Genomic DNA, 17,256 nt, shown 5'->3' with positions numbered 1-17,256 from the left:
ACTTCAAGTACTGTTGTGAACTAATTCTAAATTCATATTAGCATTATATCTACTGTATTCCAACTTCACCATGGTTCATACCCCCCGATACTACCCATAGATTCATCAAAATAAGAGAACAATGCATAGAAAACACAATCTGTCAAAACAGAACAGTCTGTAGAAATCCGTATATTCTGTATACTTCTGATATATCAAAAAATCTGAAAAATTACGATCGTCTGGAAAATTTGCATATCAATCAGCAGCAAAAAGAATCAACTCAAAATCTCTTCCAGAATAAAATGAAAATTAATTTCGTGAGCAGAAAGTTTCTGTCTTTTCTCAGCGTAATTAAACAACTATCACCCAAACTAATCGTAAAGGCTTTGCTTGGCACATTATTTTTAAAAACACAAAGGAATTGTACAAGGGGATAATTATTTTTGTGAGAAACTTCCATGAAAAATTCTACATTGTTTCCATGAGCATGAACACAAGTGTTCAAGGTCGACCCTCACTTCCGCAATGCATCACCGTTCAATCACTTCTCTTTTTGAAAAAGTTTTAAGTTCCCCTCTATATTTTTTTAAACTAAATAAAAGCAGTGAACTGAAATAAATGACTCTCTTAAACTTCCGGGTTGTCTCACAGGCAGTGCTTTCATTAAAGCCATTAAGCTAGGCATAAAGTGCTCAAGTAATGGATCCACCCGGATCCCAAGGTATATCAAAGCCAATTTTAATTAGCAATGATTTGAAATTTAGTAGTGAGCACAAGGTAACATATATCAAGCAATGACGAAGTCTAAATCTCTTCCTATGCATTGGCATGTCATAAAAGAACAATTCATGCACATCAAGTAAAGGCCAATACATAGCATAAGCAGTTTCTTGCAATTTTATCGTATTGGAAACATAGAGAGGTGGAGATGTAGTTCCTCTCTCATAATAACTGCAAGTAGGAGCAGCAAGCACATGCATATTATATTCATCAAAATCATCATGTGTAACATAAGGAACTATATCTAGCTCATCTTCATAAGCATCATTCATAATGGCATCATGGCCACAAGCATAGCAAGCATCAAGTTCATCAAAAAGGGATATTTCAAACGAATCCAAGGGATCATAGCATTCATCCTTCGGTAAGAATGAAGGGAAATTAAATAATATATGAGTAGAAGAGTTACTCTCATTAGAAGGTGGACACGGGTAGCTAGTCCGCTCTTCCTCCTTTTGTTCTTCGCTCTCCTCTTCATCTTTTTCATCTAATGAGCTCACAATTTCAGCATTTTCTTCTTCCATAGTTTCCTATAAAATAATAGTCTCTTCTTGGGAAGCATAGGATTTCTCCTTAAATCGTTCAATATGGGAATTATATTCATAATTAGTATAACAATAATGAAGCATAGCCAAATTTTCAGATCGGTAAGGAGCATCATCATTTTCATCACACCTTTTAAACACAGCCTCAATTTCATAAGCACCCATAAAAGCAACAAACTCTTCTATTTGCTCCACATCATAGTAATCATATATACCATTAGCATAAGAAGCCAAGGTTCTATGATCATTAAATTCACAAGAAAAGGGAAGGTGTGGAGCCTTCATCCTAGAGGAACAAGTAACACCATATCTCTTGCATAGTTCCCAAGCATACCATTTCAACAAATGGATTTGATCCCATAAAAGTTTCCCTTTTTGAGTCAAGCGATAATCCCTAAAGTATTCACGTTGATCCAACGTGTATCCCATTATATAATTGAATGGGGCTTTCTCGGGATTATTAAAGAAGTGCATAATATTTTCCACATAACGAGCCTCGAGGGTTTTAGGAGGTTCCCCATCTCTATGAGTAGCAAGTACACCTAATTGTTTTGGTATTTCATGTTCCATATCCATAACTAAAGATAGATAACAACTTAGAACAGCAAATAAATCTACTTAGTGATAAAGCAAACAAGCACACACGAGGATATTCACCCCACGCTATTGCTCCCCGGCAACGGCGCCAGAAAAAGGTCTTGATAACCCACAAGTATAGGGGATCAATTGTAGCCTTTCTCGATAAGTAAGAGTGTCGAACCCAACGAGGAGCTAAAGGTAGGACAAATATTCCCTCAAGTTCTATCGACCACCGATACAACTCTACACACACTTTACGTTCGCTTTACCTAGAACAACTATGAAACTAGAACTACTTTGTAGGAGTGATAGGATAGGCTTGCAAGAAAGTAAAGAACACGTAAATAAAACTAGGGGCTGGTTAGATAAAGAAACAACTACAAGTGTCTAACGAGTGTGGAAAAGTGGTGGTAGGAGTTGCGGAATTGTCCCTAAGCAATTGACTACGTTACTAGATCGATAGCCAGTATCATGTGGGAGAGGCATCTGCTAGCATGTCATTCCTTACTTGGAAATTATGCACTTATAATTGGAACTATTAGCAAGTGTCTGCAACTACTAACGTTCATTAAGGCAAAACCCAACCATAGCAATAAGATATATTGGTCCCCTTCAATCCCATATGCATCAATTTCTATGCTAGGTATGAAGCTTCTGTCACTCTAGCCTGCCAATACATAGTCCTATCAACATACAACTAACCCTATGGTGTGATCCATGCGCGTGATCATATGATGGGCACCAAAGGACAGCAACATAACCACTAGCAAATTAAACCAATCATAGAAATTCATCAATCACCGATAGGACAACGATAATCTACTCAGACATCATATGATAGCAACACATCATTGGATAATAATATGTAGCATAAAGCACCATGTTCAAGTAGAGGGTACAGCGGGTTGGGGGAGAGTGAACCGCTGAATATAGATGGGGGAAGATGATGGAGATGTTTGTGAAGATGACGGAGGTGTTGGTGTAGATCGCCATCACACGATGATGTCCCGGGCGGCGTTCCGGCGTCGCCGGGAGAGAGGGGGAGAGAGCCCCCCTCCTTCTTCTTCTTCCTTGACCTCCTCCCTAGATGGGAGAAGGGTTTCCCCTCTGGTTCATGGTCTCCATGGCGGCGGAGGGGCGAGAGCCCCTCCGAGATTGGATCTCTCTCTCTGTGTCCTCCTGTTTCTGCGCTCCCAGATTCTGCGTTTCACCGTTTCTTAAATTCCCGGAGATCCATAACTCCGATTAGGCTGAAATTTTAACACGATTTTCTTCCGGATATTATCTTTCTTGCGGGGAAAGTAGAGCTCCAACCGCCTTAAGGAGCGGCCACAAGCCTGCCTGCCACGGGCCCACCCCCTGGCCGCGGTGACAGGACTTGTGGGCACTCCGTGCATCGCCTCGCGTTGATTCTTCTTCCAAAAAATCATAAATATTGCAAAAAAATCCCCGTAAGTTTTTATTATGTTTGGACTTCGTTTGGTATGGATATTCTGCGAAACAAAAAACATGCAACAAACAAGAACTGACACTGGGCACTGGATCAATATGTTAGTCCCAAAAATAGTATAAAAAGTTGCCAAAAGTATATGAAAGTTGTAGAATATTGGCATGAAACAATCAAAAATTATAGGTACGACGGAGACGTATCAATAAGCAAATTGAAAAAATCATCGCCCACAACTGCTTGTGTTCTATTCGTGCATAGAATCTACGCATATACCTAGCTCTGATACCATTCTTGGGAATGTTGTAATAATTTAAAAAAATTCCTACGTGTCACCAAGATCAATCTAGGAGATTCTAGCAACAAGAGAGAGGGATAGCATCTTCATACCATTGGAGATCGCTAAGCGGAAGCGTTGCAAAGAACACGGTTGATGGAGTTGTACTCACGGCGATTCAAATCACAGAAGATCTGATCCAAGCACCGAATGAACGAACGGCGCCTACCTGTTCAACACACGTACAGCCCGGGGACGTCTCCTCCTTCTTGATGCAGCAAGGGGGAAGGAGAAGTTGAGGGAGAGCTCCGGCAGCACGACAACGTGGTGGCAGTTGAGCTCGTGGTTCTCCGGCAGGGCTTCGCCAAGCGCTACGGAAGAGGAGCTGTAGGGGGTAGGGCTGCGCCAGGGGGAGAGGGTTCAGGTGTGCCGCAACCCTCTCACCCCTCCTCTATTTATAGGGGGAAGGGGGGAGGGGGGCGGTGATTGCAATCTCTAGTGAAGGCTAGACGAATGCTGATGACAACAAACCTTCCCCTGCAACGGTACCAGAAGAATGCTGCTAGCACTCCCCGGCAACGGAACTAGAAGAATGTTGTTGATGGCCCACTAGCGTGTGGGTTCATAGCAGTTTTCGAGGGTAGAGTATTCGACCCAATTTGTTGGTTTACCAGACAGGAGGTGAGAGAATACTCTCGAGTATTAGCAGCTGAATTTGTCAGATTCAACCACACCTGAAAGATTAGTATCCGCAAGCAAAGTAGTAACAGCAAAGTAGCGAGTAACGGCAGTGTAACGAGCAGTAGCAGCGGCAATGAACAGAAGTAGTGACAGCAGTAGCAAGTAGCAACAGTAGCAAGCGACAGTAGTAGCAACAGCAGTAGCAGAGCAAGACAAGTAACAGCAGTAGCAACAGTAGTAGCAGCAAGAGAGCAAGACAAGTAATAGCAGTAGGACAAACTCGTAGGCAATGGGTCGTGATTTGTTTGGATGATATTCATCATGCAACAACTATAACACGGAGAGATATGTGGCTAGCTCCCGTTCGTCAATGTGATGTAGGGATGCATTCCGTGTGTCGTCATACGTGCTTAGGGAAAAGAACTTGCATGACATCTATTGTCCATCCCTCCCGTGGCAGCGGGGTCCAAAAGGAAACTACGGGATATTAAGGTTCTCCTTTTAATAAAGAACAGGACCAACGCATTAGCACTTGGTGAACACATGAACTCCTCAAACTATGGTCATCACCGGGAGTGGTTCCGGTTATTGTCACTCCGGGGTTGCCGGATCATAACACATAGTAGGTAACTAAAACTTGCAAGATCGGATCTAAAACACACATATATTGGTGACAACATAATAATTTTAGATCTGAAATCATGGCACTCGGGCCCTAGTGACAAGCATTAAGCATGGCAAAGTAGTAGCAACATCAATCTCAGAACATAGTGGATACTAGGGATCAATCCCCATCAAAACTTACTCGATTACATGATAGATCTCATCCTACTCATCACCGCCCAACGAGCCTATTAATAGATTACTCATGAACGACGAAGAGCTTCATGGAATTGGAGAGGGAAGAACGTTGATGATGATGATGATGGCGACGATTTCCCCTCTCCGGAGCCCAAGACGGACTCCAGATCTACCCTCCAGATGAATACTGGTGGTGGCGGCGCCTCGGTACCAAAAACGCGACGAAAACTTCTCTTTTTTATTTTTTCTGGGACGAAAGGGATCTTATAGACCTGAGATTGGGGGTGGCAGAGCCATGTGGGCCCCACAAGCCTTCCCATCGCCACCATGGGTGTGGTGGTGGAGCCAGGGCTTGTGGCCCACTGGCGCACCCCCTCAGGTGGAACTTGGCGCAGAAATTTTTCTTATTTTCCAAAACTGCTCCCCGTAAATTTTCAGGACGTTTGGAGAACTTTGATTTCTGCACAAATATACGTCAGTCTAGGTTAGTTCCATTCAAATCATGCAAATTAGAGTCCAAAACAAGGGCAAAAGAGTTTGGAAAATTAGATACGATGGAGACGTATCAACTCCCCCAAGCTTAAAACCTTGCTTGTCCTCAAGCAACTCAGTTGACAAACTGAGAGAGAAAGAAAAACTTTGACAAACTCCGTTTGATCTTGTTGTTGCAACTATGTCTAACTCATAACCAGAATTTTGGCAAGATCACAAGTTAACCACATAAGAAAATGACACAAAGGTCTCATGGTAAACTAATATCAATGGCATAATCAGCTAACGAGCAAATAATAATGAGTTTCAAATACCAACACTTCCATCAAAACAAGCATGAAGCAATATGAATAGGTGGTATCTCGCTAGCTCTTTCTGAGACCGCAAAACATAAATGCAGAGCACTTTCAAAGATCAAGGGTTGACTAAACATTGTAATTCATAGCAACGAAGATCGAGTCATAGTCATACTCAATATCAATCAAAAGCAAAGCATAAAAATGACAGAGGTGCTCTCTAATTGGTGCTTATATAAGAGGAGGATGACTCAACAGGAAAATAAATAGACAGGCCCTTCGCAGAGGGAAGCATTGATTTGCAGAGGTGCGAGAGCTCAAGCGTTGGAAACAGAGATAATAATTTTGGGTGGCATGCTTTCATTGTCAATGCAATGACAAAGAGTTCTCAATATCTTCCATGCTACTCATGCTATAGGCGGTTCCCAAACGGAAAAGTAAAGTTTTAACTCCCCCACCACCAATCAATCACACTCCACGGCTAGCCGAATCCTCGGGTATCGTCCATACTAACATCAATCCAGGGGGGGTCTTGTTTTATAGTTATGTTTTCGATTTAAGCGTGGAACTGGGCATTCCAAATACTGGCCCCTTTCTCGTGAATGACGGTGAATAAACACATGTCGAGGATAACACTCCTAGCATGGAAGATACCAATAGCCCTCTGCCACCACATGAGCGGTTTGGGCATGCAAAACAGATTATTTCTTGAAGGTTTAGACAATGGCACATGCAAATTTACTTGGAACGGCAGGTAGATACCGCAAATAGGTAGGTACGACGGACTCTCATGGAAAAACTTTTGGGTTTATGGAAGTGGATGCACAAGCAGTATTCCGCTTAGTACAACAGTCATCAAGATGCAATGAGTTTGACTAACATTGAATGCAAGCATGAACAGGATATAAATCACCATGAACACAAACATCATAGAGGCTATGTTGATTTTGTTTCAACTACGTGCATGAACATGCGCCAAGTCGAGCCACTTGAATCATTCAAAGGAGAATACCATCCGATCATACTACATCATGGTCATCTCAAAATCTATGTTGGCAATCAAGACAAACCATTATAAGCTCTCAGCTAAATAAGCATGGCATCAGAAACTATGATCTCTAAGTTGTCATTGCAAACATGGTTCTCTCACAACAAAGCTAAATCTGGGTCGGCAAGCTAGTCATATTTACAAAAACAAAATAGATAGAGTTCATACCAGCTTTTCAGTCTCAGTCACTTCATCATATATCATCATTGTTGCCTTTCATTTGCACGATCGAACGATGTGAACAATAATAAGCGCATTGGACTAAGCTGAATCTGCAGGCAAACACAAAGGAGAAGACAAAATAATATGGCTCTTTGAAAGCTAAACAGGTAAGCATGCAAGAACCAATAAACATTGTAACCAATATCTTCTACCTTGACACAAAGAAAAAGAAAATATTTACACGGGAAAGCTCCCAACAAGCAAAAGAAGAAAGAAAAAACTTTTTGGGTTTTCTCAAAAGGACACAAAACAAGAAAACAAGAAAACGAAAAGAAACTAGCATGGATAATACAGTGGCAAAGTGTAAACACCGGCTAACAAAGTGAAAGCATAAGCATGAATATAAAGTCGGTGAGAACACGTACTCCCCCAAGCTTAGGCTTTTGGCCTAGCTTGGTCTACTCCCAAGGTAGGAAATAACCAGCTCCAGGATACTCCGGAGCAGACGGTGGATGCCACTGCTATGTGAGCTCCTCTGGATCCCACTGATAAACTGGCGTGTGGTACTCGACTGGTGGCTCGGGCAGGGGCGGCTGTGGTTGGGCCAAGCCCCAATATGCGTAGATGTCCACGGGCATAATAGTGTACCTGCATGCATGAAGATCAAACAAAGAAGGAGCGGGCAAAGTAAAAGTGTCTCAAGTACCCTGACTAAACACCAAGTTATAAATCATCCGTCTACTAGCATCTCTATCCAAAAAATCATGGCGAACCATGCTGTCATAATCCAGATATCTCACAGGGAGAAGCATCTCTCCTTCCTCTCCCAGTCTAATGGGTATCTCAAAGTGTCTGGCAAGACGGGTAGCATAGATACCTCCATAGGCAACACCTTTAGAACGGTTCAGGTTCAACCGTTGACCTACTATAGCGCTCAAGCTATAAGTCTTATCGTTATAAAGGCCTTCGCGCAAAACCGCAAGGTCTGGAGAACTAAGTGATCCAGCCTCCCCATGGCCAATCAAACATTTTCCCACAAATAGTGAGAAGTACCGAAGCACAGGAAAATGTATGCTAGCAATTCTAGCGCGAGACACTCCTCTCTCCTATCCAACAGCAATAGAACCAATGAAATCCTCCAAGTCCCGTGGACGAGGGTCACGGATATCCCCAACATAAGGTAATTTGCATGCATTGCAAAAGTCCTGCAGCGTCATGCATTGGGGGACATTGTATATCATGAACTCAACCATGGGAGGATTCTTCCTCGGATAAAATTTGAAGTTTTGAACGAAAATATTGGTGAGGAGGAGGTATTGTGGGCACTTATCTTCAACGAACGCAGTAAGACCTGCGTTCTCCACCAAGTAATAAAAGTCTTCATAAAGTCCGGCGGCGCGCAAAAATTCATCACATGGCAACTCGCACGCTCGAACTTCTGTGACTCGAGGGACTACGTACTTGGGGTGATTCTTCTCATCCTCCATGGGGTTACGGCTTGAAGAGCCTCTCAAGAACCTCCTCATCTTTTCCCTTTTCTAGCTCTGAAAAATTCTGAAATTTTTAGAGACTTTGAAAGAAAAGTGAATGAAGATTAACCCAACTTGTAGCAACTACTCCTACTAGTGCCTAGAGACCGTATCACGCGCTAAAACTACTTGGGACTGGCTAAAATCAACCTTTCTAGCTCAAGAACAGGGTCACCAAGGTAGCAAGAATTCGCGAAGGATAAAGCACTAGAGCAAAAACTAATTGGACCAATGGAGGAGTCACTTACCAAGGAGTAATTTCCCCAAAACGGTTCGGAGAATGGTGCTTTGAGCAAGGAGATCGAAAATCACAGCCAAATGAGCAAGAACACGGGTTTGAGCTGCGAAACAATTTTTTCTGGAGGTGGAAGAAGAGGCTGAGAGATGGAATGAGTGGAGGGGGTGCCTGTGGGCCCCACAAGCTTGCACCCCGCCACCAGGGGGGTAGGTGGTGGTGGCAGTGCTTGTGGCCCACTGGTCAAGCCCCCAGGCCATCTCTCACGCCCAGAAATTTTCAAAAATTCCAAAACAAATCATACTAAATTTTCAGGACCATCGGAGAACTTTTATTTTCGAGGTCTTTTTCTCTGGGACGCCAAAATAGAAAATAGGAAAAACTAAACTAATTCTATCAGTTTTCTTCTAAGCAACAGAAAATGAAAGCTCAAAACAGAGGTATGTGACTCTTTGATTCATCTGTTTCATGGTCATCGAAAGAAATCCGTCAATGGGTTTGATCAAGTCCTTATGACAAAACCTTCTCGAATCGCAAGAGAGAACGGAGAATTCTCGAATAGCCACTAAGTCACCTCAATGGGGATATGTATCTTCCCAACAAGCAACTCATACTTCATCTTGACACGAGGAATAGGGCATTCAAAGCTCCCAATGAGAATCGATGAAGTCTTTTCGATAGCATTGATGCAATGTACTGGATATCGTTTCTTCGGAAAGTGCACTGTGTGCTCATTACCATTGACATGGAAAGCGACATTGCCTTTGTTGCAATCTGTAACAACCCCTGCCGTTTTTAAAAAGGGTCTTCCGAGGATAATAGCCATGGCATCATCCTCGGGAATATCCAAGATAACAAAGTTTGTTAAGATAGTGGTATTAGCAACCACAACAGGCACATCCTTGCAAATGCCGATAGGGAAAGCAGTTGATTTGTCGGCCATTTGCAAAGAAAATTCAGTGGGTGTCAACTTATCCAATTCAAGTCTACGATAAACAGAGAGCGGCATAACACTAACACCGGCTCCAAGGTCACATAAGGCAGTTCTTATGTAGTTTCCTTTAATTGAGCAAGGTATACTGGGCACTCCGGGATTACCAAGTTTCTTAGGAGTTCCACCTTTAAAAGTGCAGTTGGCAAGCATGGTGGAGATCTCAAGATCTGGTATCTTCCGTTTATTAGTCACGATATCTTTCATGTACTTGGCATACGGAGACATCTTGAGCATATCAGTTAACCGCATCTGCAGAAAGACAGGTCTTATCATGTCAACGAAGCGCTCAAAATCCTCATCATCCTTTTTCTTGGATGGCTTAGGAGGGAAGGGCATAGGTCTCTGAACCCATGGCTCTCTTTCTTTACCATGCATCCTAGAAGTAAAGTCATTCTTGTCGTATCTCTTAGGTTGTGGATTATCAGGATTAACCGTAGGTTCAATCTCCACATCCTCGTCATGGCTAGGTTGAGCATTATTATGAACATCACTGTCCATATTTTCACCAGGTTCATGTTCATCACCTGATTGTGTTTCTGCATCAAACGCAGAAATATCATTAGGTTCTTCAGGTGTGACAGTATTTGGTGAACTGGCGTGCAGGTTTCTATCATCCTTCTTCTTCTCCTTAGGATGACTGGGTGTATCAGCATTGATTCCTTGAGAATCTTGACCAATTCTCTTAGGGTGACCTTCAGGATACAAAGGTTCCTGGGTCATTTTGCCTCCTCTAGTAATGACTCTGACACAGTTGTCATTTAATTCATTGAGCGGGTCATTTTGAGCTTTAAGTACTTGTTCTACCTGAGTAGTAATCATAGAGGCATGTTTACTCAGAAGCTTCAGATCATTGACATTTCTGTCTACACAAGCACTTAAATGGCTAAGCATACGAGTACTTTGTTCCATGTATCTGCTAACATAATCATTGAAACTCTGTTGTTTGGCAACAAAGTTGTCAAATTCATCAAAGCATAGGCTAGCAGGTTTATCAAAAGGAATATCACTCTCATCAAACCTACGCAGAGAATTCACTTCTACTACCTGTATCGAGTTATCGAGACCATGGATCTCTTCGATAGGTGGTAGATTTTTGACATCTTCAGATCTAATGCCTTTCTCTTGCATAGATTTCTTGGCTTCTTGCATATCTTCGGGACTGAGGAATAGAATACCTCTTTTCTTAGGAGTTGGCTTAGGAGGTGGTTCGGGAATAGTCCAAGCATTATCGTTGATCAACAGGTTATTCAGTAGGGTCTCAGCTTGTTCTACAGTTCGTTCCCGAAAAACACAACCGGCACAACTATCTAAGTGGTCTCTAGAGGCATCGGTAAGTCCGTTATAGAGGATATGAAGTATCTCGTTCTTCTTAAGAGGGTGATCAGGCACAGCATTCTGTAGCTGGACGAGCCTCCCCCAAGCTTGTGGAAGACTCTCTTCTTGGAGTTGAGCAAAGTTGTATATTTCTTGCAAGGCAACTTGCTTCTTATGGGCAGGGAAATATTTCTCACAGAAGTAATAGACCATCTCCTGGGGACTACGCACACATCCAGGAGCAAGAGAGGTGAACCAGGCTTTAGAGTCATCCTTTAGAGAGAAAGGAAACAACTTAAGGATATAGTAGTGGCGGATCTTCTCCTCATTAGTGAAAAGGTTGGCTATTTCGGATAGTTTGGCAAGATGGTCTATGACCGTCTCAGACTCATAACCGTGAAAAGGATCAGATTCGACTAGAGAGATTATCTCAGGGTCGACAGAGAATTCATAATCCTTATCGGTGACAAAGATAGGCTAAGTGGCAAACTTCGGGTCATTTTTCATCCTAGCTTCCCGAGAATTTTCCTCCCACTTGAGAAGTAATTTCTCAGCGTCATAGGCATCCTTACACGCAAGAAAATCCTCAACTATCTCTCCCTCCATAACGTAACCCTCAGGTATATCAGGCAATTCATATCTAGGAGAGCTAGATCTAGCAGGAGCAAAAGCAGGTTCTATCTCAATAGTATCGGCAGTTTCAGAAGCATCACAAGCATTGGCAGTAACTCTAGCAATATGAGCATCAAGGAACACTCCTAGTGGAACATCAGGCAAAGGAGTATCTCTAGCAGTATCAAGCATAGCATCATCAGGCAAAATAGCATCTCTAGCATCATCAGGCAAAGCAGTATCAAGCATAGCATCTCTAGCAGTATCAAGCATAGTATCAAGCATAGTATCATCAGGCATATTCTCAAGCATAGTATCATCAGGCATAGTATCAAGCATAGTATCATCAGGCATAGTATCAAGCATAGCATCTCTAGGAGTAGTATCACAAGCATCATCAAGCACAGGCGACATATCAAGATTTCTAGCAGGAGGTGATGTCGCAAACTTACTCATAACTGAAGGTGAATCAAGTGCAGAGCTAGATGGCAATTCCTTACCTCCCCTCATAGTTGAGGACAAGACTTTGGTCTTCGGATCCTTCAGATTCTTCATAGTGATCAGCAGATATAAATCTCAAGTGACTCAGAGAATATAGCAATACCTCCCCGGCAACGGCGCCAGAAAAATGCTGATTGCAATCTCTGGCGAAGGCTAAACGAATGATGATGACAACAAACCTTCCCCTTCAACGGTACCAGAAGAATGCTGCTAGCACTCCCCGGCAACGGAACTAGAAGAATGTTGTTGATGGCCCACCAGCGTGTGGGTTCGCAGCAGTTTTCGAGGGTAGAGTATCCGACCCAATTTGTTCGTTTACCACACAGGAGGTGAGAGAATACTCTCGAGTATTAGCAGCTGAATTTCTCAGATTCAACCACACCTGAAAGATTAGTATCTGCAAGCAAAGTAGTAACAGCAAAGTAGCGAGTAACGGCAGTGTAATGAGCAGTGGCAGCGGCAAGGAACAGCAGTAGTGACAACAGTAGCAAGTAGCAACAGTAGCAAGCGACAATAGTAGCAACAGTAGCAGCAGCAGCAGCAGAGCAAGACAAGTAACAGCAGTAGCAACAATAGTAGCAGCAGCAGAGCAAGACAAGTAAGAGCAGTAGGACAAACTCGTAGGCAATGGGTCGGTGATTTGTTTGGATGATATTCATCATTCAACATCTATAACACAGAGAGATATGTGGCTAGCTCCCGTTCGTCAATGTGATGTAGGCATGCATTCCGTGTGTTGTCATACGTGCTTAGGGAAAAGAACTTGCATGACATCTATTGTCCATCCCTCCCGTGGCAGCGGGGTCCAAAAGGAAACTACGGGATATTAAGGTTCTCCTTTTAATAAAGAACCCGACCAACGCATTAGCACTTAGTGAACACATGAACTCCTCAAACTATGGTCATCACCGGGAGTGGTTCCGGTTATTGTCACTCCGGGGTTGCCGAATCATAACACATAGTAGGTAACTACAACTTGCAAGATCGGATCTAAAACACACATATATTGGTGACAACATAATAATTTTAGATCGGAAATCATGGCACTCGGGCCCTAGTGACAAGCATTGAGCATGGAAAAGTAGTAGGAACATCAATCTCAGAACATAGTGGATACTAGGGATCAATCCCCATCAAAACTAACTCGATTACATGACAGATCTCATCCTACTCATCACCGCCCAGCGAGCCTATGAATAGATTACTCACGAACGACGAAGAGCTTCATGGAATTGGAGAGGGAAGAAGGTTGATGATGACGATGGCGACGATTTCCCCTCTCCGGAGCCCAAGCCGGACTCCAGATCTGCCCTCCAGATGAAGAATAGGTGGTGGCGGCGCCTCCATATCGAAAATGCGACGAAAACTTCTCTTTTTTATTTTTTCTCGGACCAAAGGGATCTTATAGACCTGAGATTGGGGGCGACAGAGCCGTGTGGGCCCCACAAGCCTGCCCACCGCCACCAGGGGGTGGTGGCGGAGCCAGGGCTTGTGGCCCACTGGCCCAACCCCTGAGGTGGAACTCGGCGCAGATATTTTTCTTATTTTCCAAAGCTGCTCCCCGAAAATGTTCAGGACGTTTGGAGAACTTTGATTTCTGCACAAAAATAACACCAAGGAAATTGTGCTGAAAACAACGTCAGTCTAGGTTAGTTCCATTCAAATAATGCAAATTAGAGTCCAAAACAAGGGCAAAAGAGTTTGGAAAAGTAGATACGATGGAGACGTATCAGACGGCCACCCTAGATGCCCTAGGAGGGGGCGGCGACGGCCAAGGGGGTGGCTTGCCTCCCAAGTTGGTGGGAGGCACCCCCACGCCATAGGATTCCTAGCCCTAGGCGCCTTGGACCCTTGGGTGGTGTGCACCAACCCACCAGGGAGATGGTTCCCACCCACCTTCAGCCCACGTGGACCTCCGGGACAGGTGGCCCCTCCCGGTGGACCCCCGGAACCCTTTCGGTGGTCCTAGTACAATAGCGGTAAACCCCGAAACATTTCCGATGACTAAAACTGGACTTCACATATATAAATCTTCACCTACGGACTATTCCAGAACTCCTCGTGACGTCCGGGATCTCATCCAGGACCCTGAACAACTTTCGGTAACCACATACAATTCCCATTACGACTCTGGAGTCACCGAACCTTAAGTGTGTAGACCCTACGGGTTCGGGAACGATGCAGACATGACCGAGACACCTCTCCGGCCAATAACCAATAGTGGGATCTAGATACCCATATTGGCTCCCACATGTTCCACGACGATCTCATCAGATGAACCACGATGTCGGGGATTCACTTAATCCCGTATACAATTCCCTTTGTCTATCGGTATGTTACTTGCCTGAGATTCGATCGTCGGTATCCCTATACCTTGTTCAATCTTGTTACCGGCAAGTTTCTTTACTCGTTCCGTAACCCATGTTCCCGTGACTAACTCCTTAGTCACATTGACCTCATTATGATGATGTATTTCCGAGTGGGCCTAGAGATACCTCTCCGTCACACAGAGTGACAAATCCCAGTCTCGATTGGTACCAACCCAACAGACACTTTCGGAGATACCTGTAGTGCATCTTTATAGTCACCCAGTTACGTTGTGACGTTTGATACAACCAAAGCATTCCTACGGTATCCGGGAGCTGCACAATCTCATGGTCTAAGGAAATGATACTTGACATTAGAAAAGCTCTAGCAAACGAACTACACAATATTGTGCTATGCTTAGGATTGGGTCTTGTCCATCACATAATTCTCCTAATGATGTGATCCGTTATCAATGACATCCAATATCCATGGTTAGGAAACCATGACCATCTATTGAACAACGAGCTAGTCAACTAGAGGCTCACTAGGGACATGGTGTGGTCTATGTATTCACACATGTATTACGGTTTCCGGTTATTTATAGCATGAACAATAGAAAATTGCCATGAACAAGGAAATATAATAATAACCATTTTATTATTGCCTCTAGGGCATATTTCCAACATCAAGTCCATGATGAATTTTGGGAAGCTACGCACCCCAATACACCCATCTCCACACCCCTCTCTAAATATCCTTAGTTACCATCTTAGACTGAAGATATTGTGAGGGGATCTAGAGGGAGTAAATTGTCTCTTCAAAGCATACCTGAGGAAAATCTAGTTGCAACAAGTGATGTAGTAACTCAGTCTCAACAGGTTGTTAACGAAACTAAAACTCAAATTCCTCAGCCTGAAGGTTATGTGCAGTCTACTGATATAGATACAATGCCAACATCCCCAGCTGAAGAAATTCCAAAACCTCATGCAATCACTGACAAAAATGAATCCACTATCTATCCTAGGCTAATCTTTGATGTGAGGCCTAGCAAGGTAAATCTTCAACCAAAGCCCTAACTACCAGTCAGAGGCAAGAACACCAGGAGACCCAAGTTCAACAAAGATATTTTTCGGAGAGAAGAATTTCTTTATTGGAGCCAACCCATATGAAACAACTAAGATTAGGTGTGAGCGCTTCTGGACCCCAAGTCAGACAAATTTCTACTCCTCTATCCTATTCGACAAGAACAAAGTCTTCCCGCATCTTCATATTCCTCATGTTGATATGGAAAATATCACATGATTCACTCTGCTGTGAGCTGTTGTTCATGATGCATGGTTGCTTGGACTTTGTTGTGAGCTGTTATGATTGGAATGAAGAGCTAATTATTCAATTCTATGCAATTGTGCATCTGTCTGGTGAAGTTGATGACATCCACTCCTGGGCTCTAGATTATATGACAGAAAACACTTAGTATAAAGCCCAAGTCGGTGAATTCCTTGGATCCCTTCCAATCGACCCCCTTCAAGACGATGCAAAGCATGTCTATGAAGAACCTGAACTTCTGAATCATTTGATGCAAGTGTTGATGGAGCCTCAAGCTGAAGGAATGGCTCCTCGTACCACCTTCTTGGTGAAGAAATTACCTTATGTTTTTATGACTATGTATGGTATTTTGTCCAAAACCCTTAGTCCTATCAAGTGCCACAATACTGAAGATGAAGAAGTTTTAGGCATCATGGAGAATCTACTTTTCAACGTTATTCATGGTATTCCCATTAACATCCACGATTTCTTCATGAGGACTTTGGCCACGGTTGTTGAGTCCTCATTTGACTTGAAGCCTTATGCACCTTGGATTATGAGATTCATCAGATGAAGGTCTTCAATCAACTTCCAAGCGGACTATCAGAATCATCTCAGTTATTTGACTTGAGTTGAAATTCTTCGAAGTTCAATTTCCTTAGTACTTGGCAAAGGCAAAGCTGTTATTGAAGAAGGCACATGTCCTTTGGATGGGTAATTTCTTCAGTCGAACTCACACTCAACAGGTGACGACATTACCTCATTTAACACTATAGAAACTGCCTCAGAGCAAATTCCTCAAGGTACTGCTCCTCGTGTCATGACAAACTCTGAGTTCCTGAATAGTGTGCATCATAAGGTGGATCGCAATCACATTCGGGTAAAGTGTGAGATAGGTGCTATTGTTCATAATATGACTGTGACACATAACTTGGTGAGGAAAATTCACTACTATGCCCATGAGACTTTTGGTCGTTGTTGGGCCATTCTATAACATCTCAAGTCAGCTGAAGAACTTGCGAAAATTTACTTCAAGGAAAACTTTGATAGGTCATACCAGACCAAGAACAAGTTCAAGAAATTTCAAGTTCCTCCACTTGGGCCCATCACATATTCGTCATCGCGCACCACTGATGAAGATGAAGATCTTGATGACACTTCCTCTAGTCCTTCATCAACAATCGACCCCAAAAACAAATCTGGCGCTCCTTCACCTCCTTCAAGATGAAATTTTCCAGAGGCGTTAGTTCTCAATTTTGTCTCCTTTTGGTCATTTGATGACAAAGGCGAAGAAAATTGAGTTAGCCTTAAAGCGGGTCTTCATATAGGCTGATACTTTTAACTAAGCTACAACTCTCGTTCTTGTGCC

The sequence above is a fragment of the Hordeum vulgare genome, chromosome 3H, assembly GCF_904849725.1.
Source record: "Hordeum vulgare subsp. vulgare chromosome 3H, MorexV3_pseudomolecules_assembly, whole genome shotgun sequence".
In the NCBI taxonomy this organism is placed as follows: domain Eukaryota; kingdom Viridiplantae; phylum Streptophyta; class Magnoliopsida; order Poales; family Poaceae; genus Hordeum; species Hordeum vulgare.
The sequence above is the reverse complement of the archived record's forward strand: the minus strand, read 5'-3'. Positions refer to the sequence as shown.